The sequence below is a fragment of the Miscanthus floridulus genome, chromosome 3 (assembly GCF_019320115.1).
Source record: "Miscanthus floridulus cultivar M001 chromosome 3, ASM1932011v1, whole genome shotgun sequence".
NCBI classification, from domain to species: domain Eukaryota; kingdom Viridiplantae; phylum Streptophyta; class Magnoliopsida; order Poales; family Poaceae; genus Miscanthus; species Miscanthus floridulus.
The window spans coordinates 55,171,041-55,191,396 of record NC_089582.1 but is presented as its reverse complement, the minus strand read 5'-3'; the positions used below and the strand labels follow the sequence as shown (position 1 = coordinate 55,191,396).

The window sequence follows — 20,356 nt, the reverse complement described above, 5'->3', positions numbered from 1 at the left end:
TATCCCAGTATGAAACTTATTCCATATGTAAATTACTAGTTTCCCATGAGATCGTATCAATTTGCAAAGGAAAATCAAGATTTGGCCTCGAGTGTGTCAAAACCGGCCTAGGTAGGTTTTGACCACACGTGAGACGCCCTGCCAAAGCCGGCCTACATTGCTCTTTACTGAGTGTTGCCAGACCATGTCTAAACTAGGCTAGGTCAGTTTTTCCTGAAAACTTGCAAATCTGCTCAAATTTGATCCAATTTTGATCTTTCTGTTTTCACGTGATTTTTCAATCCATCTTCGATTGAACCGGTCACACATTTTGGCTGTCAACACGTAGTGTCGTGAGAGTGGTTCCACATACTCGCTGTCAAAGTTCAGTGGGAACATTGCGAGCATCCAGGTAACGTTGGTCTGGGTTTGATGTTGTTATGTGCGGACTTCATGCCGTTCCACTCCAACCAAAGAATGTTCTCCGCTGACTAAACCCCAATTCCCAACTGGATTTTAGCTTTACCGGCATGCGCGTAGCTGCTTGCATGACTTGGAAGTCATGGTTGCCGGACTTCCAATTCACGGGTCACTATTGTAGCAGTGGATGATAGAATACCGACACCAATTTGAACGTACGGTTAGCAAAGACTAAGTGGTCACTATTGTAGCAGTGGGTTAGCTACGAGTGCTGTCAAAAACTCTACCTGCTGGCTATTAAGAGCAATCGCTATTCGAGGTCCAGTTGTTTGATATTTTTTGCAGGAGCAAAGACTAGGAATTTTCATATTGGGCCCACCAACTTAATTCGTGGACGAGATGCCTTGCTTCACAAACAATCTCGCTCCAACCTATTGCACAATTAAAGGACTACCATTATGATACACGTGCACGTGCCTAATTCGAAGCCTATCAGCCGACAGTGGCAACATGCATGGCTTCCATCGGCTGGGACGGATTATCCTAGAGCGCAAGTACATTGGTACACGTAAACAGTCTTATAGGTTGTCTTATGTAGTGCCACATTGAATTTTTTTTGACATGGAAGAGAGACGAGGTAAGAGAAAGAGGTTGTTTCGCGAAGCAACTACCTCATAAGCTAAAATTTAGGACTACGAGACAACTTATACACCATTGTACAAGTGGTTGTTGTAATACAACTTACAAATATTCCTTTGTTGTATGTATAAATTAAGGATCCTAGAATTACCATGAGACAACTTAAAAGATAAACTATTATACGTGTTACCTCTTAAGTCGTCTCATAATTACGTGGCACTGCATGAGACTATCAACGAGACAACACCAATGTACTCGCCCTAATGGTGGTAAACTCACTCTCCATATGATTTTTATCTATCATCAAGACCACGCTAAGGTGCACAGTAAATCTTTGGTATTCCATCCGTTCTAAAATAAATCAAAATTTCAAAATTATTTAAGTCATTTTTTTTAAATTCAACTAAATTTATAAAAATGAACACCGGTATTTATGACCAAAAAAAAGAAATAATATCAATACATAAACCATGAAATATATCTGCATAGTGTACTTATCTGGTGGCATAGATGTCGTCAGTCTTCTTTATAAAGTTAATCAAACTTAAAATAGTTTAATTAACCTAGAACGGCATTAGAATTGGATTTATTTTAAGATGAAGGGAGTACATAACATTAGAACAGCACATGTCTTTTTTATTTTGTCTTGAAGGAACTTTTTAAGTATCTCTAGCCATTCCACGGTACCTCTCCATGTTCCCGTAAAACAGTCATATTAGGGGGTTATTATGTTTTTTTTTGTTTGCTCCAATAGTTTTCTAATACTATCTCTGTTTTTTATGGCCACCAATATTTTTCTTACCTCTCCTCAAATAAAGAGCGAGTTGTACCTCTCCAATAACGTGAGGACCTTCCAAACCATCACTTGTCAACCATCTTTTTCTCTAGTGGGGTCCATCTTTCGTATGGATATTAGGGACATATATTGTGCACTGAATTAGTAACTCTCTTAGTATTCATAAAAGTTATGTTGGACTACCCTCATTTCGCATACTGGGAAATAGAGATTAATTGTAAGACTGATGAAGATGCTCTTACATGCTTTTATTGGAACGAGCCAGGCATCGTGGGTCGTGTAGCCGGTGCCGGTCAGAACACGCCTGAAATCAGATGTGCCATATCTGGGGTAAACGGCAGTTTCGTGAGCGGTTCCACTATTGCCGGTCAAAGTTCAATTGCAGCTGCAGGCAGCGTCTACTAATAGTAATAGGCGTTGTGAAACAGGAACAATGCCAGCTAATGGTGGCCATTTTCCGACACGGTTGCTTCTTATTATCTTACTTATTTTACTGATCATTCATCGTATAGCAGATGATAATCATAGAGGCGTTAGTAAGTACCTAACCTTTGATTTCCATATAACTTTTTATCACTGTGTTCAACTGCTACGTGCCTATGTGCATCTATATATTATGTGTTCATGGCCTGTTATTTTCACCGTCATTGCAGCCGGAGTCGTAAGGTTGCCAAGATTACCACCCCTTGCTGTCCTCGCCGAGGCTGTTGTTGATAAAAGGCGCAACTTTTTTTCTACCATCCAGCAGCGCATCGAGCATGGATTGTTGTGGACAAATCGTCTATGCGCCACTTGGGCGACCCTGTAGCCTTTCTACCTTTGATTTCTTGTTACAGATTTAATTTGTGGTATATATATGCATATTATATTCTAAAAAAGTATCGAAACGGAGCGTTCTAGAAATTTGCTCTTCAGGCCCCGATTGTGAAGTGCACTCTAGAAACACAAGAGGAAGTTTCCTCAAAGAAAAAACACAAGACGAAACAGTCACTGTTTTCTCTCTTTTCAGATTTCTCTTTGGATTTTCATATATTATTTATACTTATATCCCGTTTGGGTCCTAAGAATTGAATTCATTTTAATAATCATAATTTAGACATATATTAATTAAGCTAATATGGTTATATATAGATTATATTTGTATATTATTATTGGCTATACGAGATAGATACTTATGTCACTACTGCATAAATCTAAACCGTGGCGGGCAAAACGGCTTAACCGAGGCGGGCAAGCCAACCGCCTCGATGTAAAGTTCACGGTTAATCGTGGCCTTAACCGAGGCGGGCCCTGTAACGAAACCGCCTCGGTTAATATATATTAACCGAGGCGGTTGGCTTAAGCAGCCCCCTCGGTTAATCAATTAACCAAGACGGTTGTTTAAAGCCACTCGCCTCGGTTAAACCATTAACGGAGGCGTCTGTTATTAAATGCCCGCATCGGTTAATGATTTGTAGATTAAAAAAATGCTTTTTCAAATTTGAATTTGAATTTGAATCTCGCTAATGAAAACACAGATGAAGCAAAAAATAGAAGACAAACATATATTACATTCATTCTCGTTCGACGAAACAACATTAAGTTATTAAGTTATTACATTAGAGATGTCTTCGTCAAACTTCGGATCATGCGCTAACTCCTTTTCGTGGTTGAAGAACGTATTCCCTTCATGCGCACTCTCTGTGACAAACTTACATATGTTCGTTACTGTTTGATTGAATCTTTGGTTGACTTTCTCCCTTCGCCATCATCCTTGTGCTTTCTTGAGTTGCCGCCAGCTTTGGCTGAATCTGCTACACGTCCTCAGGTACTCTCAAATGTAGAATCCACGTAATACTGAGCCATAAGGTTGTTTGGTGCACCGGACTTGAAGATAGCGGGATCTCCGAAACCACTGCCGTGAGACTCCTGCACGGGGCGGCAATCAGGTTTTTGGGCAGCGTCTACACGCGACCGCTTGGTGATCTGCAACATCTACTTCAACACATTCGACTACGTTCTGCGCGGGATCATTGAGTAATTTCCTTGCGCAATCCTGTTCTAGTTAGTATGTTGCCTGTTTACATGTTTTATATGCTTGCATCATTTTTTATCTATGAGTTTTTCCTCCAAATATGGAATGTATTTTAGGCACGTATTTATAACAAAAAAACCGGCCTAAGTTGGTTTTGACGACACGTGAGACGCCCTGCCAAAACCGGCCTACATTGCTTTTTACTGAGTGTTGCCACACCATGTCTAAACTAGGCTAGGTCAGTTTTTCCTGAAAACTTGCAAATCTGCTCAAATTTGATCCAATTTTGATCTTTCTGTTTTCACGTGATTTTTCAATCCATCTTCGATTGAACCGGTCACACATTTTGGCTGTCAACACGTAGTGTCGTGAGAGTGGTTCCACATACTCGCTGTCAAAGTTCAGTGGGAACATTGCGAGCATCCAGGTAACGTTGGTCTGGGTTTGATGTTGTTATGTGCGGACTTCATGCCGTTCCACTCCAACCAAAGAATGTTCTCCGCTGACTAAACCCCAATTCCCAACTGGATTTTAGCTTTACCGGCATGCGCGTAGCTGCTTGCATGACTTGGAAGTCATGGTTGCCGGACTTCCAATTCACGGGTCACTATTGTAGCAGTGGATGATAGAATACCGACACCAATTTGAACGTACGGTTAGCAAAGACTAAGTGGTCACTATTGTAGCAGTGGGTTAGCTACGAGTGCTGTCAAAAACTCTACCTGCTGGCTATTAAGAGCAATCGCTATTCGAGGTCCAGTTGTTTGATATTTTTTGCAGGAGCAAAGACTAGGAATTTTCATATTGGGCCCACCAACTTAATTCGTGGACGAGATGCCTTGCTTCACAAACAATCTCGCTCCAACCTATTGCACAATTAAAGGACTACCATTATGATACACGTGCACGTGCCTAATTCGAAGCCTATCAGCCGACAGTGGCAACATGCATGGCTTCCATCGGCTGGGACGGATTATCCTAGAGCGCAAGTACATTGGTACACGTAAACAGTCTTATAGGTTGTCTTATGTAGTGCCACATTGAATTTTTTTTGACATGGAAGAGAGACGAGGTAAGAGAAAGAGGTTGTTTTGCGAAGCAACTACCTCATAAGCTAAAATTTAGGACTACGAGACAACTTATACACCATTGTACAAGTGGTTGTTGTAATACAACTTACAAATATTCCTTTGTTGTATGTATAAATTAAGGACCCTAGAATTACCATGAGACAACTTAAAAGATAAACTATTATACGTGTTACCTCTTAAGTCGTCTCATAATTACGTGGCACTGCATGAGACTATCAACGAGACAACACCAATGTACTCGCCCTAATGGTGGTAAACTCACTCTCCATATGATTTTTATCTATCATCAAGACCACGCTAAGGTGCACAGTAAATCTTTGGTATTCCATCCGTTCTAAAATAAATCAAAATTTCAAAATTATTTAAGTCATTTTTTTTAAATTCAACTAAATTTATAAAAATGAACACCGGTATTTATGACCAAAAAAAAGAAATAATATCAATACATAAACCATGAAATATATCTGCATAGTGTACTTATCTGGTGGCATAGATGTCGTCAGTCTTCTTTATAAAGTTAATCAAACTTAAAATAGTTTAATTAACCTAGAACGGCATTAGAATTGGATTTATTTTAAGATGAAGGGAGTACATAACATTAGAACAGCACATGTCTTTTTTATTTTGTCTTGAAGGAACTTTTTAAGTATCTCTAGCCATTCCACGGTACCTCTCCATGTTCCCGTAAAACAGTCATATTAGGGGGTTATTATGTTTTTTTTGTTTGCTCCAATAGTTTTCTAATACTATCTCTGTTTTTTATGGCCACCAATATTTTTCTTACCTCTCCTCAAATAAAGAGCGAGTTGTACCTCTCCAATAACGTGAGGACCTTCCAAACCATCACTTGTCAACCATCTTTTTCTCTAGTGGGGTCCATCTTTCGTATGGATATTAGGGACATATATTGTGCACTGAATTAGTAACTCTCTTAGTATTCATAAAAGTTATGTTGGACTACCCTCATTTCGCATACTGGGAAATAGAGATTAATTGTAAGACTGATGAAGATGCTCTTACATGCTTTTATTGGAACGAGCCAGGCATCGTGGGTCGTGTAGCCGGTGCCGGTCAGAACACGCCTGAAATCAGATGTGCCATATCTGGGGTAAACGGCAGTTTCGTGAGCGGTTCCACTATTGCCGGTCAAAGTTCAATTGCAGCTGCAGGCAGCGTCTACTAATAGTAATAGGCGTTGTGAAACAGGAACAATGCCAGCTAATGGTGGCCATTTTCCGACACGGTTGCTTCTTATTATCTTACTTATTTTACTGATCATTCATCGTATAGCAGATGATAATCATAGAGGCGTTAGTAAGTACCTAACCTTTGATTTCCATATAACTTTTTATCACTGTGTTCAACTGCTACGTGCCTATGTGCATCTATATATTATGTGTTCATGGCCTGTTATTTTCACCGTCATTGCAGCCGGAGTCGTAAGGTTGCCAAGATTACCACCCCTTGCTGTCCTCGCCGAGGCTGTTGTTGATAAAAGGCGCAACTTTTTTTCTACCATCCAGCAGCGCATCGAGCATGGATTGTTGTGGACAAATCGTCTATGCGCCACTTGGGCGACCCTGTAGCCTTTCTACCTTTGATTTCTTGTTACAGATTTAATTTGTGGTATATATATGCATATTATATTCTAAAAAAGTATCGAAACGGAGCGTTCTAGAAATTTGCTCTTCAGGCCCCGATTGTGAAGTGCACTCTAGAAACACAAGAGGAAGTTTCCTCAAAGAAAAAACACAAGACGAAACAGTCACTGTTTTCTCTCTTTTCAGATTTCTCTTTGGATTTTCATATATTATTTATACTTATATCCCGTTTGGGTCCTAAGAATTGAATTCATTTTAATAATCATAATTTAGACATATATTAATTAAGCTAATATGGTTATATATAGATTATATTTGTATATTATTATTGGCTATACGAGATAGATACTTATGTCACTACTGCATAAATCTAAACCGTGGCGGGCAAAACAGCTTAACCGAGGCGGGCAAGCCAACCGCCTCGATGTAAAGTTCACGGTTAATCGTGGCCTTAACCGAGGCGGGCCCTGTAACGAAACCGCCTCGGTTAATATATATTAACCGAGGCGGTTGGCTTAAGCAGCCCCCTCGGTTAATCAATTAACCAAGACGGTTGTTTAAAGCCACTCGCCTCGGTTAAACCATTAACGGAGGCGTCTGTTATTAAATGCCCGCATCGGTTAATGATTTGTAGATTAAAAAAATGCTTTTTCAAATTTGAATTTGAATTTGAATCTCGCTAATGAAAACACAGATGAAGCAAAAAATAGAAGACAAACATATATTACATTCATTCTCGTTCGACGAAACAACATTAAGTTATTAAGTTATTACATTAGAGATGTCTTCGTCAAACTTCGGATCATGCGCTAACTCCTTTTCGTGGTTGAAGAACGTATTCCCTTCATGCGCACTCTCTGTGACAAACTTACATATGTTCGTTACTGTTTGATTGAATCTTTGGTTGACTTTCTCCCTTCGCCATCATCCTTGTGCTTTCTTGAGTTGCCGCCAGCTTTGGCTGAATCTGCTACACGTCCTCAGGTACTCTCAAATGTAGAATCCACGTAATACTGAGCCATAAGGTTGTTTGGTGCACCGGACTTGAAGATAGCGGGATCTCCGAAACCACTGCCGTGAGACTCCTGCACGGGGCGGCAATCAGGTTTTTGGGCAGCGTCTACACGCGACCGCTTGGTGATCTGCAACATCTACTTCAACACATTCGACTACGTTCTGCGCGGGATCATTGAGTAATTTCCTTGCGCAATCCTGTTCTAGTTAGTATGTTGCCTGTTTACATGTTTTATATGCTTGCATCATTTTTTATCTATGAGTTTTTCCTCCAAATATGGAATGTATTTTAGGCACATATTTATAACAAAAAAACCGGCCTAAGTTGGTTTTGACGACACGTGAGACGCCCTGCCAAAACCGGCCTACATTGCTTTTTACTGAGTGTTGCCACACCATGTCTAAACTAGGCTAGGTCAGTTTTTCCTGAAAACTTGCAAATCTGCTCAAATTTGATCCAATTTTGATCTTTCTGTTTTCACGTGATTTTTCAATCCATCTTCGATTGAACCGGTCACACATTTTGGCTGTCAACACGTAGTGTCGTGAGAGTGGTTCCACATACTCGCTGTCAAAGTTCAGTGGGAACATTGCGAGCATCCAGGTAACGTTGGTCTGGGTTTGATGTTGTTATGTGCGGACTTCATGCCGTTCCACTCCAACCAAAGAATGTTCTCCGCTGACTAAACCCCAATTCCCAACTGGATTTTAGCTTTACCGGCATGCGCGTAGCTGCTTGCATGACTTGGAAGTCATGGTTGCCGGACTTCCAATTCACGGGTCACTATTGTAGCAGTGGATGATAGAATACCGACACCAATTTGAACGTACGGTTAGCAAAGACTAAGTGGTCACTATTGTAGCAGTGGGTTAGCTACGAGTGCTGTCAAAAACTCTACCTGCTGGCTATTAAGAGCAATCGCTATTCGAGGTCCAGTTGTTTGATATTTTTTGCAGGAGCAAAGACTAGGAATTTTCATATTGGGCCCACCAACTTAATTCGTGGACGAGATGCCTTGCTTCACAAACAATCTCGCTCCAACCTATTGCACAATTAAAGGACTACCATTATGATACACGTGCACGTGCCTAATTCGAAGCCTATCAGCCGACAGTGGCAACATGCATGGCTTCCATCGGCTGGGACGGATTATCCTAGAGCGCAAGTACATTGGTACACGTAAACAGTCTTATAGGTTGTCTTATGTAGTGCCACATTGAATTTTTTTTGACATGGAAGAGAGACGAGGTAAGAGAAAGAGGTTGTTTCGCGAAGCAACTACCTCATAAGCTAAAATTTAGGACTACGAGACAACTTATACACCATTGTACAAGTGGTTGTTGTAATACAACTTACAAATATTCCTTTGTTGTATGTATAAATTAAGGACCCTAGAATTACCATGAGACAACTTAAAAGATAAACTATTATACGTGTTACCTCTTAAGTCGTCTCATAATTACGTGGCACTGCATGAGACTATCAACGAGACAACACCAATGTACTCGCCCTAATGGTGGTAAACTCACTCTCCATATGATTTTTATCTATCATCAAGACCACGCTAAGGTGCACAGTAAATCTTTGGTATTCCATCCGTTCTAAAATAAATCAAAATTTCAAAATTATTTAAGTCATTTTTTTTAAATTCAACTAAATTTATAAAAATGAACACCGGTATTTATGACCAAAAAAAAGAAATAATATCAATACATAAACCATGAAATATATCTGCATAGTGTACTTATCTGGTGGCATAGATGTCGTCAGTCTTCTTTATAAAGTTAATCAAACTTAAAATAGTTTAATTAACCTAGAACGGCATTAGAATTGGATTTATTTTAAGATGAAGGGAGTACATAACATTAGAACAGCACATGTCTTTTTTATTTTGTCTTGAAGGAACTTTTTAAGTATCTCTAGCCATTCCACGGTACCTCTCCATGTTCCCGTAAAACAGTCATATTAGGGGGTTATTATGTTTTTTTGTTTGCTCCAATAGTTTTCTAATACTATCTCTGTTTTTTATGGCCACCAATATTTTTCTTACCTCTCCTCAAATAAAGAGCGAGTTGTACCTCTCCAATAACGTGAGGACCTTCCAAACCATCACTTGTCAACCATCTTTTTCTCTAGTGGGGTCCATCTTTCGTATGGATATTAGGGACATATATTGTGCACTGAATTAGTAACTCTCTTAGTATTCATAAAAGTTATGTTGGACTACCCTCATTTCGCATACTGGGAAATAGAGATTAATTGTAAGACTGATGAAGATGCTCTTACATGCTTTTATTGGAACGAGCCAGGCATCGTGGGTCGTGTAGCCGGTGCCGGTCAGAACACGCCTGAAATCAGATGTGCCATATCTGGGGTAAACGGCAGTTTCGTGAGCGGTTCCACTATTGCCGGTCAAAGTTCAATTGCAGCTGCAGGCAGCGTCTACTAATAGTAATAGGCGTTGTGAAACAGGAACAATGCCAGCTAATGGTGGCCATTTTCCGACACGGTTGCTTCTTATTATCTTACTTATTTTACTGATCATTCATCGTATAGCAGATGATAATCATAGAGGCGTTAGTAAGTACCTAACCTTTGATTTCCATATAACTTTTTATCACTGTGTTCAACTGCTACGTGCCTATGTGCATCTATATATTATGTGTTCATGGCCTGTTATTTTCACCGTCATTGCAGCCGGAGTCGTAAGGTTGCCAAGATTACCACCCCTTGCTGTCCTCGCCGAGGCTGTTGTTGATAAAAGGCGCAACTTTTTTTCTACCATCCAGCAGCGCATCGAGCATGGATTGTTGTGGACAAATCGTCTATGCGCCACTTGGGCGACCCTGTAGCCTTTCTACCTTTGATTTCTTGTTACAGATTTAATTTGTGGTATATATATGCATATTATATTCTAAAAAAGTATCGAAACGGAGCGTTCTAGAAATTTGCTCTTCAGGCCCCGATTGTGAAGTGCACTCTAGAAACACAAGAGGAAGTTTCCTCAAAGAAAAAACACAAGACGAAACAGTCACTGTTTTCTCTCTTTTCAGATTTCTCTTTGGATTTTCATATATTATTTATACTTATATCCCGTTTGGGTCCTAAGAATTGAAATTCATTTTAATAATCATAATTTAGACATATATTAATTAAGCTAATATGGTTATATATAGATTATATTTGTATATTATTATTGGCTATACGAGATAGATACTTATGTCACTACTGCATAAATCTAAACCGTGGCGGGCAAAACGGCTTAACCGAGGCGGGCAAGCCAACCGCCTCGATGTAAAGTTCACGGTTAATCGTGGCCTTAACCGAGGCGGGCCCTGTAACGAAACCGCCTCGGTTAATATATATTAACCGAGGCGGTTGGCTTAAGCAGCCCCCTCGGTTAATCAATTAACCAAGACGGTTGTTTAAAGCCACTCGCCTCGGTTAAACCATTAACGGAGGCGTCTGTTATTAAATGCCCGCATCGGTTAATGATTTGTAGATTAAAAAAATGCTTTTTCAAATTTGAATTTGAATTTGAATCTCGCTAATGAAAACACAGATGAAGCAAAAAATAGAAGACAAACATATATTACATTCATTCTCGTTCGACGAAACAACATTAAGTTATTAAGTTATTACATTAGAGATGTCTTCGTCAAACTTCGGATCATGCGCTAACTCCTTTTCGTGGTTGAAGAACGTATTCCCTTCATGCGCACTCTCTGTGACAAACTTACATATGTTCGTTACTGTTTGATTGAATCTTTGGTTGACTTTCTCCCTTCGCCATCATCCTTGTGCTTTCTTGAGTTGCCGCCAGCTTTGGCTGAATCTGCTACACGTCCTCAGGTACTCTCAAATGTAGAATCCACGTAATACTGAGCCATAAGGTTGTTTGGTGCACCGGACTTGAAGATAGCGGGATCTCCGAAACCACTGCCGTGAGACTCATGCACGGGGCGGCAATCAGGTTTTTGGGCAGCGTCTACACGCGACCGCTTGGTGATCTGCAACATCTACTTCAACACATTCGACTACGTTCTGCGCGGGATCATTGAGTAATTTCCTTGCGCAATCCTGTTCTAGTTAGTATGTTGCCTGTTTACATGTTTTATATGCTTGCATCATTTTTTATCTATGAGTTTTTCCTCCAAATATGGAATGTATTTTAGGCACGTATTTATAACAAAAAACCGGCCTAAGTTGGTTTTGACGACACGTGAGACGCCCTGCCAAAACCGGCCTACATTGCTTTTTACTGAGTGTTGCCACACCATGTCTAAACTAGGCTAGGTCAGTTTTTCCTGAAAACTTGCAAATCTGCTCAAATTTGATCCAATTTTGATCTTTCTGTTTTCACGTGATTTTTCAATCCATCTTCGATTGAACCGGTCACACATTTTGGCTGTCAACACGTAGTGTCGTGAGAGTGGTTCCACATACTCGCTGTCAAAGTTCAGTGGGAACATTGCGAGCATCCAGGTAACGTTGGTCTGGGTTTGATGTTGTTATGTGCGGACTTCATGCCGTTCCACTCCAACCAAAGAATGTTCTCCGCTGACTAAACCCCAATTCCCAACTGGATTTTAGCTTTACCGGCATGCGCGTAGCTGCTTGCATGACTTGGAAGTCATGGTTGCCGGACTTCCAATTCACGGGTCACTATTGTAGCAGTGGATGATAGAATACCGACACCAATTTGAACGTACGGTTAGCAAAGACTAAGTGGTCACTATTGTAGCAGTGGGTTAGCTACGAGTGCTGTCAAAAACTCTACCTGCTGGCTATTAAGAGCAATCGCTATTCGAGGTCCAGTTGTTTGATATTTTTTGCAGGAGCAAAGACTAGGAATTTTCATATTGGGCCCACCAACTTAATTCGTGGACGAGATGCCTTGCTTCACAAACAATCTCGCTCCAACCTATTGCACAATTAAAGGACTACCATTATGATACACGTGCACGTGCCTAATTCGAAGCCTATCAGCCGACAGTGGCAACATGGCTTCCATCGGCTGGGACGGATTATGCTAGAGCGCAAGTACATTGGTACACGTAAGCAGTCTCATAGGTTGTCTCATGTAGTGTCACTTTGGATTTTTTTTTGACATGGAAGAGAGAGGAGGTAAGAGAAAGAGGTTGTTTCACGAAGCAACTACCTTATAAGCTAAAATTTAAGACTACGAGACAACTTATACACAATTGTACAAGTGGTTTTTGTAATGCAACTCACAAATATTCCTTTGTTGTATACATAAATTAAAGACCATAGAATTACTATGAGACAACTTAAAAGATAAACTATTGTACGTGTTACCTCTTAATTCGTCTCACAATTACGTAGCACTGCATGAGACTATCAACGAGACAACACCAATGTGCTCGCCCTAATGGTGGTAATCTCACTCTCCATATGATTTTTATCTGTCATCTAGACCATGCTAAGGCGCACCGTAAATCTTCGGTATTCCATCCGTTCTAAAATAAATCAAAATTTCAAAATTATTTAATTCATTTTTTTAAAATTTATAAAAAATGAACACCGGTATTTATGACAAAAAAATAGTATCAATACATAAACCATGAAATATATCTGCATAGTGTACTTATCTGGTGGCATAGATGTCGTCAGTCTTCTTTATAAAGTTAATCAAACTTAAAATAGTTTAATTAACCTAGAACGGTATTAGAATTGGATTTATTTTGAGATGAAGGGAGTACATAACATTAGAACAGCACATGTCTTTTTTATTTTGTCTTGGAGGCACTTTTTAAGTATCTCTAGCAGTTCCACGGTACCTCTCCATGTTTCCGTAAAACAGTCATATTGGCCCCGTTCGGCTTACCCAGAAGCCGGCTTGTTCGGCTTATTTTTTTCAGCCGGAACAGTGTTTTTCTCTCACAACAATTCAGCCAGAACATTGTTTTTCAGCCAGTTTCAGCCAAGTTTCAGCAAGCCGAACGGGGCCATCAGGGGGTTATTATGTTTTTTTGCTCCAATAGTTTCCTAATACTATGCTACTTCTATGCTACACAAGTAAGAAGGCAACTGACAAGCTACTAAAGCTAAACTAGTCACAAGAGTAACTACACAAGGACAATGTATGAAATGTAAATACAAGCTTGTGTTGCACAAAATGCAAACCACCAAGAAGATGATGAAGACAACGTTGACACGGTGATTTTCTCCCGAGGTTCACTTGGTTGCCACCAAGCTACGTTCCCGTTGTGTCGACCGCTCACTTGGTGGTTCGGCGGCTAATTGGCATCATCCGCCAATCCCGCATGTCAGGCACCGCAAGAACCTATCCCAAAAGTGAGGGTAGCTCAATGACACGCACAACTAGAGTTGCTCTTCGCGATCCTCGCGGGGTGAGCACAATCCCCCTTACAAATCCTCCTCCGGAGCACCGCACAATCTTCTTGCATGCTTAAATGGAGTCACAAGCCACCATAGCCATCTAGTAGGTGGCAACCTCTAAGAGTAACAAGCACCACCGACTTGCAACACGATCACCTAGTGCCACTCGATGCAACCTCATGATGCAATCGCACTAGAATCGCTCACTCACTCGATCAGATGATCACTATCAAGCACAAGTTAGAGGGCTCCCGAGCACACCTACACAAGCCACCAAGGCTCAAGGGTGCTCAGCAACCAGTCCAAGGCCGGTTATCACTTCTATTTATAGCCCCACGGGCTAAACTAGCCGTTACCCCTTCACTGGGCACTCTGCGCACTGACCGGACGTGCAGCTCATGCACACTGGACGTGTCCGGTCGCTGCGTCCGGTCACCGCTCACTCGCCATGTGTCACTAGCCATTTGTACTTGTTGTTGCCGTCAATGGCTAACTCACCTGTGCACCTGACAACATGACCGGACACACCTGCTCGACAAGACCTGACTCGCGACGACACAGCGTTCGGTCGAGTCTAGAGAGCTCCCGGAGCCTCTTTTCTGAAACCAGACGCGTCCAGTCTCGGGTGACCAGACTCGCCTCCACGTCCGATCCCCTCTGGATTAACTCCTACGCACCACATTACCTCGACCTAACGCATGAACAGTGTCTTGCATGTGTCCGGTCACTTTCTCAAGCCTAAGTCCGATCACTCGCCTCAGCAGATCACTCGTGGCCAGAATACTGGACATGTCCGGTATCGATATCGGACGTGTCCGGTCATGTCGGGAACAATGTCGCTTGATTCAGATACCGGACGCGTCCGGTCCACATGTCGGACGCGTCCGATCACCCCACGACCAGCGTTTTCAACTCCTTTTCTTCACCAACTTCTCCTTTGCAAATGTGCCAACACCACCAAGTGTACACCACCATGTGCTTGTGTGTTAGCATTTTAACAATCATTTTTTAAAGGATTAGCCACTCAACTTTCCACGCCACTCGATCCTAGTAACGATGCAAAGTTAGATCACTCGAGTGTCACTAGATGACCGATATGCAAATAAGTTTGCCCCTCTTGATAGTACAACCATCTATCCTAAACCCAGTCATCAACTTCTCTACACACCTATGACTGGTGAAATGAAATGCCCTAAGTTATACCTTTGCCTTGCGCATTCCATTCCAACTCCTCCGATGTTGATGCAACACATGCATCAACATGATCAACAATGATATGATCCACTTCATATCATCATGTGACCATATTGGTTTATCGATCTTGACTTCACTTGCTCTTCACCGTTGCTTCGGTCCATCGGCGCTAAGTCATCACTTAACTTGCCCTTCACACTTGAAACTGGTCTGTTGAGCTAAGTCATGTCTTGATCTTCTCCACCTTGATCACATGACTCAATGTCATGTCTGATGTGCAATGAGCTCCTTCATCACATGTGTGAGCTTTGCAACATCTCTGAGCCATTTTCACCTCCATGGCATATGTTGCTCACACACATGTACTTGTTGACTAATCACCTATGTATCTCACTCAAACACATATTAGTCCACCTAAGGTTGTCAGTCAATTACCAAAACCAAACAAGGACCTTTCAATCTCCCCCTTTTTAGTAATTGATGATAACTCTACAAAGATATGAAAATTATGCTCAAATGGATTCATGTTGCTTGTCCAAGCAATTTTACCATGTGTAAATGATTTTGGACAAGTACCACAAACTTGAATTGGTAGTATTAGCTCCCCCTACATATGTGCTAGAGTGTTTGGTTTGAAGCTCTCACATATGCATAGATTGAAATTATGAGAGAGTAATGACTACCAATGATGCTAAGGTGTATAGAATTAACCTTTGATGCGTGATATCAATCGAAGTTGCACTTTTTAACACCATCCTTAGCACCATGAGTAGCTAGACAACAAAAATACTAGAAACCCCATGAGATCAACATTATAAGCAAGGTTCTAGTACCACTTGTAGAAATACAAGTCTAGCTACCATCCTATGCATGCTAGTTTTCAAATCATCAATCAAATGTATATATAATTTAAATACTTATGCAATGCAAGCAAGCACATGACTATGCACATATCAATTGCAAACAAACAAGTTCATGAGCTTGCTCCCTCTACTTGTGTGCTTCTCTTGTCCAAGAATTTTTTATCCTTCTGAATTGCTCAATGTTGCTCCCTCTTTGTCCATGTCCATGTCTAAATCCAACTTCCCATGATATCTTTGTCTCAATCTCTCCCAAAGCTTTCATATCTTTGTACAATCTCTCCCCCTTTGTTGTCAATTTCCATAAAAGGTGTGCTTCTTATTGATGCAAAGGCTTACATTTGGGTAGATGGTTGAGGCTTGAATCTTGTATTTTTGATGGACACCACTTGTATAGCTCTTTAGACACCATGTGTAGGATCTTATGACCTTGATACCAATTGGTGGGGCACCTCCCCCTATGTCCAAGCATGGGTCATTCAATTGATAATCTTGAGCTCTTGTAGGTGAGGGATGCATTCTTCACTTGATGATCACTTAAAGTTGAGAAGCACTTGTGGAACCACCTTCTTGTATGGTTGAAACCATGTGTAGAGATGTGATACCACTTGTATGATTGATTTGTCAATAAAACCATTTCTTGAACATTTGCTATCATCATGAGTACCACTTGTAGGATATCACTTGTATATTGATCTAGACATTACTTGTGAATTCTTGATGAAATACTTGAGTCTAGATGCCACTTGAAACGACCAAACTAGATATCCATTTGCATTATTGTCTTGTGTTTTTACTCTTGTTACTTATCATGAGCTTCTAATATGACTTGAACTAAATTGATTTGCCTAAGCTTCTATGTTCGGTTTGAACCAATGACAAGCTTCTTCACACCTCTTACAAGGGTTATCTTGCCAATGTTGTACTTGTCAATTGTTTGCAATCCGAGTTAAATCAAGTACTTGGGTTCACTAGCTCATGAACAAATTCATATACTAACCACTAGATTAATTAACTATTCAAGCAATAGTGGTAGGTTATTAATTTAAAACTTTTATTTGTTATACATGATCCTAATAAGCATGTACTATATGCTCTAACCACATACTAGTAAGGGATGAAAATGATCATGCACATTACAATGATACCTTTGCTATGTTGGAGTAGAGGATTGTCACATAGATTCCAATTCATTACTCCAATAGCAATGTGAAGTCCAATTTATAGCTTGGTGAAGACCAATCATCATAAATGGAGTCCATTCTTCACCCATATGATTTAAGAACCACTAATGATCAAGTGTACTTTCTTGTTGTGGTTGGCTTTCTTCTTCATTCTTCGATCAATGCTTGCATGAGAGAACCAAATGTGAGAATACCACTTGAATCTTTCATGACTAGCTCTCTTTTTGGGTGTTGCTGGCTTGCTAGATCAATCCTTTTGATTGCTTCAACTAAACATCTCAAATGCTCCTCGGATCACCACTTCTATATTAGGCTTCCAAGTACCACACTTGGTTTACCTATACATAGGCGGCAAGCCCCTACACTAGGGAGAAGTGACCTCTCTCTAAAGAACCATTCTTGACACTCACTTGAAATAACTTGATTGATTGATCCAAGTGATGGACTTAACTTAATGAGTAACCATGAATCCTTTTTTAAGTCCTTTTCTTTCTACTTGTTTAAGTCCTTTTCTTTCTACTAAATGATCTCCAATGATCACAAGAACTTAAACTTCATCTTCATCTTGAGCTTGGTCTTGATCTTCAATTTGAGTATCAAATATGTGCCAAGTACACTCCACAATCAAATGGCCATATACTATTTGCTTGTCATGCTTCTAGATCAATCCAAAACCAAACTTAGGTACCTTAAACACTTGTAAATATGTTTCCAACTTGAGGACCTTTCAATCAAAGTGACTCTTGATCAATCCAATAATTGTCACTTTTCTGGCAGATTCTGTACCCTTCAAAGAAAAAATGTATATCTCCCAATATACAAATTCAAATCCCACAAAATTTGGTGGAGATGTGCTTAACTAAGTTATTTAGCAGCTGTAAAAATTTGAGTTTCATTTGACTTTGAGATTGCTACCAGATTTCCATTCTTCCACCACTGCTACATGCTGAAAACTGCTGCATTATAGCTGACAAGATATACTCCAAAACCGAAGCATATCTTATCCAATTCTCATGAAATTTCTACAGCATCTTATACCATAAATATAGAGATTGTGCACCAATTTTCATGTCAATCCAATAAGTTTTAATCACTCAAACATGGCTAATATCACAGCTCACTCTGATTTTCAAATATAGGACATATTTCAACTATTGAGCTATTCTTCATCAAATTGAACCAAATTTGAAATCAACTTGTTTGAATACTTTCACAAGATATATCCATTCAATCCACTTACTAAAAGTCATCTCATGAATTTATCCAACTCAAATCAATCCAAACTTGATTACTTAATCAATAAATCCATTCAAACATCTCATAGCAAGCAACATTGCATATTTATCCAATTCAATCAACTCATATGCACTCAAATGAAATGATCAACAAGAGATATACCTTGATAGTTCATGATATTTCAATTAGCAAGCTTCAACTTAATTAATTGCAAGCCATTAAATAATCCAACAAATCATCCACAACTTGAATATGACACTTGTATGTTGTAGCACATTTGGACTTCACTAATTTGACATGGCATTGGGTTGATGATTATCATTCTTCATTACTTGGCTCAATCACATGATTTACAAGATGAATACCACATGAACCAAGTCTCCAATGCCGATGGTATCTACATAATCATCCACTTTTTGATATTATCCAAACTAGTTTGGGTCCTCTCAAGTTAGGAGCAACATATGAGTAGCGGGATATTTTGCAATAGCAACCAATGAGGTACTATTACCATCCTTTCTAAGCACAACATTATTATCAATTGAAATAGGCTTAGAAGGGTTACCTAGGGGACATGAATGAGCCACGTGTCTCCTTTTCCGACATGAGTAGCACTTTCTCTTTGATTGAGCATTCTCTTCATTGCTCATGTGGTGCTTCCCATTACCTTGCCTCTCATGAATTGCTTGAGCCTTCTTCTCAAGCTTGGTTGAACACTTCGAGGCAAAGTGCCCCATATCTCCATACTTGAAGTACTTGATGTGAGCATACACCTTCTTCTCTTCTTGAGTCTTGCTCATCATCTTGGCATCTTGAATAAGCATTGGATGCCTTGCTTTTCCACCCCTTCTTGTTTTCTTCTTCTTCATCAACATCAAGTCACCACCATCTTCATGGTTGATCTTGATTTGCTCTTGGGGTGTCTTCTCTTGCTCAACTTATGGCTTTGGTTGAGGCTCTTCTTGTTGCTTCACTAATTGCTTGGTTGGGCACATTGAGTTATGGTGACCCCAAGTGCGGCACTTGAAGCACTTCACATGCTTGAGCCTCTCTTCTTCCTTCATCTTCTTGAGCTTCTCAATGTTTGGGCAACCATTGGCAAGGTGTCCCGCTTCATGACACCGGTAGCACATGGAGTGAGACAATTTCAATTGTAGTTGCTTCTTCATCTTCTTTGCCCTTTTTCTTTTGCCCTTTGTCATCTTCCTTTTGAAGCCAAGCCCACTCATGTCACCAAACTTTCTTTGATTTGTCAACATATGCTCAAAGGTGACTTTGGTGTTGTAGCACCTCTCTAACTTGTCTCTCAAGTTCTTCACTTCTCTTTTGAGCTCATTGTTCTTCTTCAAAAGGTTAGTCTCACAAGACATAGAAGTAGAACAAACATCTATATTTGAAGAACATGGCATTTCTAATAAATCATCACAAGAGGTGGATACATGCTTCTTCCCTACATCACAAGAGTTAGTCACATGTTGCAATTAATCACTTGACTCATGTGATGAGCTCTCATTCTTTTTAAGTTTCTTTGAAAACACTTTAATGAGAGAAGCATGTTATTCCAATAATTCTTCATGAGATGCAAGTAGTGTCTCATGAGTCAATTTTAGCTCACCATGTGAAGATTTAAGAACATCAAGTAAGTGCTTATGTTCTTCACATGAGTTCTTTAGAAATGAGTTTTTATTTTCCAATTCCAATGTTCTAGCTTTCTCATTTTCTAAAGATATGGTCATGCTAGCAAGTCTACTCACAAGCTTATCATATGAATCAACATGATCAACCACATTAGCATTAGATACCTTGGTGTCACCTTGTGACATGAAGCAATGTGGTGTAGTGGATGGGTTTGTAGTAGCATCACAATCATGGCTCGAGCATGAACCATCATCACCAAGTGTGCTTGAGGTAGAATCATCATTTGCATCACTTGGGGCATCACCATCCATCTTGTCAAGTGAACT

The 20,356-nt window shown here is 40.1% G+C and overlaps 1 long non-coding RNA gene across 2 annotated transcripts; it reads left to right on the top strand.

The window, feature by feature from the left end:
- The first annotated feature begins 2,061 nt into the window (after positions 1-2,061).
- Positions 2,062-16,655, top strand: LOC136545762 (uncharacterized). 2 transcript variants are annotated; one of them, XR_010781149.1, is made up of 8 exons: positions 2,062-2,370; positions 2,488-2,638; positions 3,642-3,850; positions 6,371-6,521; positions 7,525-7,733; positions 10,253-10,403; positions 11,408-11,616; positions 16,479-16,655. It is a non-coding gene; the product is annotated as an uncharacterized lncRNA (long non-coding RNA). The 2 variants fall into 2 exon arrangements; XR_010781148.1 differs by lacking the exons at positions 11,408-11,616; positions 16,479-16,655 and having other exon boundaries at positions 10,253-10,565.
- The last annotated feature ends 3,701 nt before the right edge of the window (positions 16,656-20,356 follow it).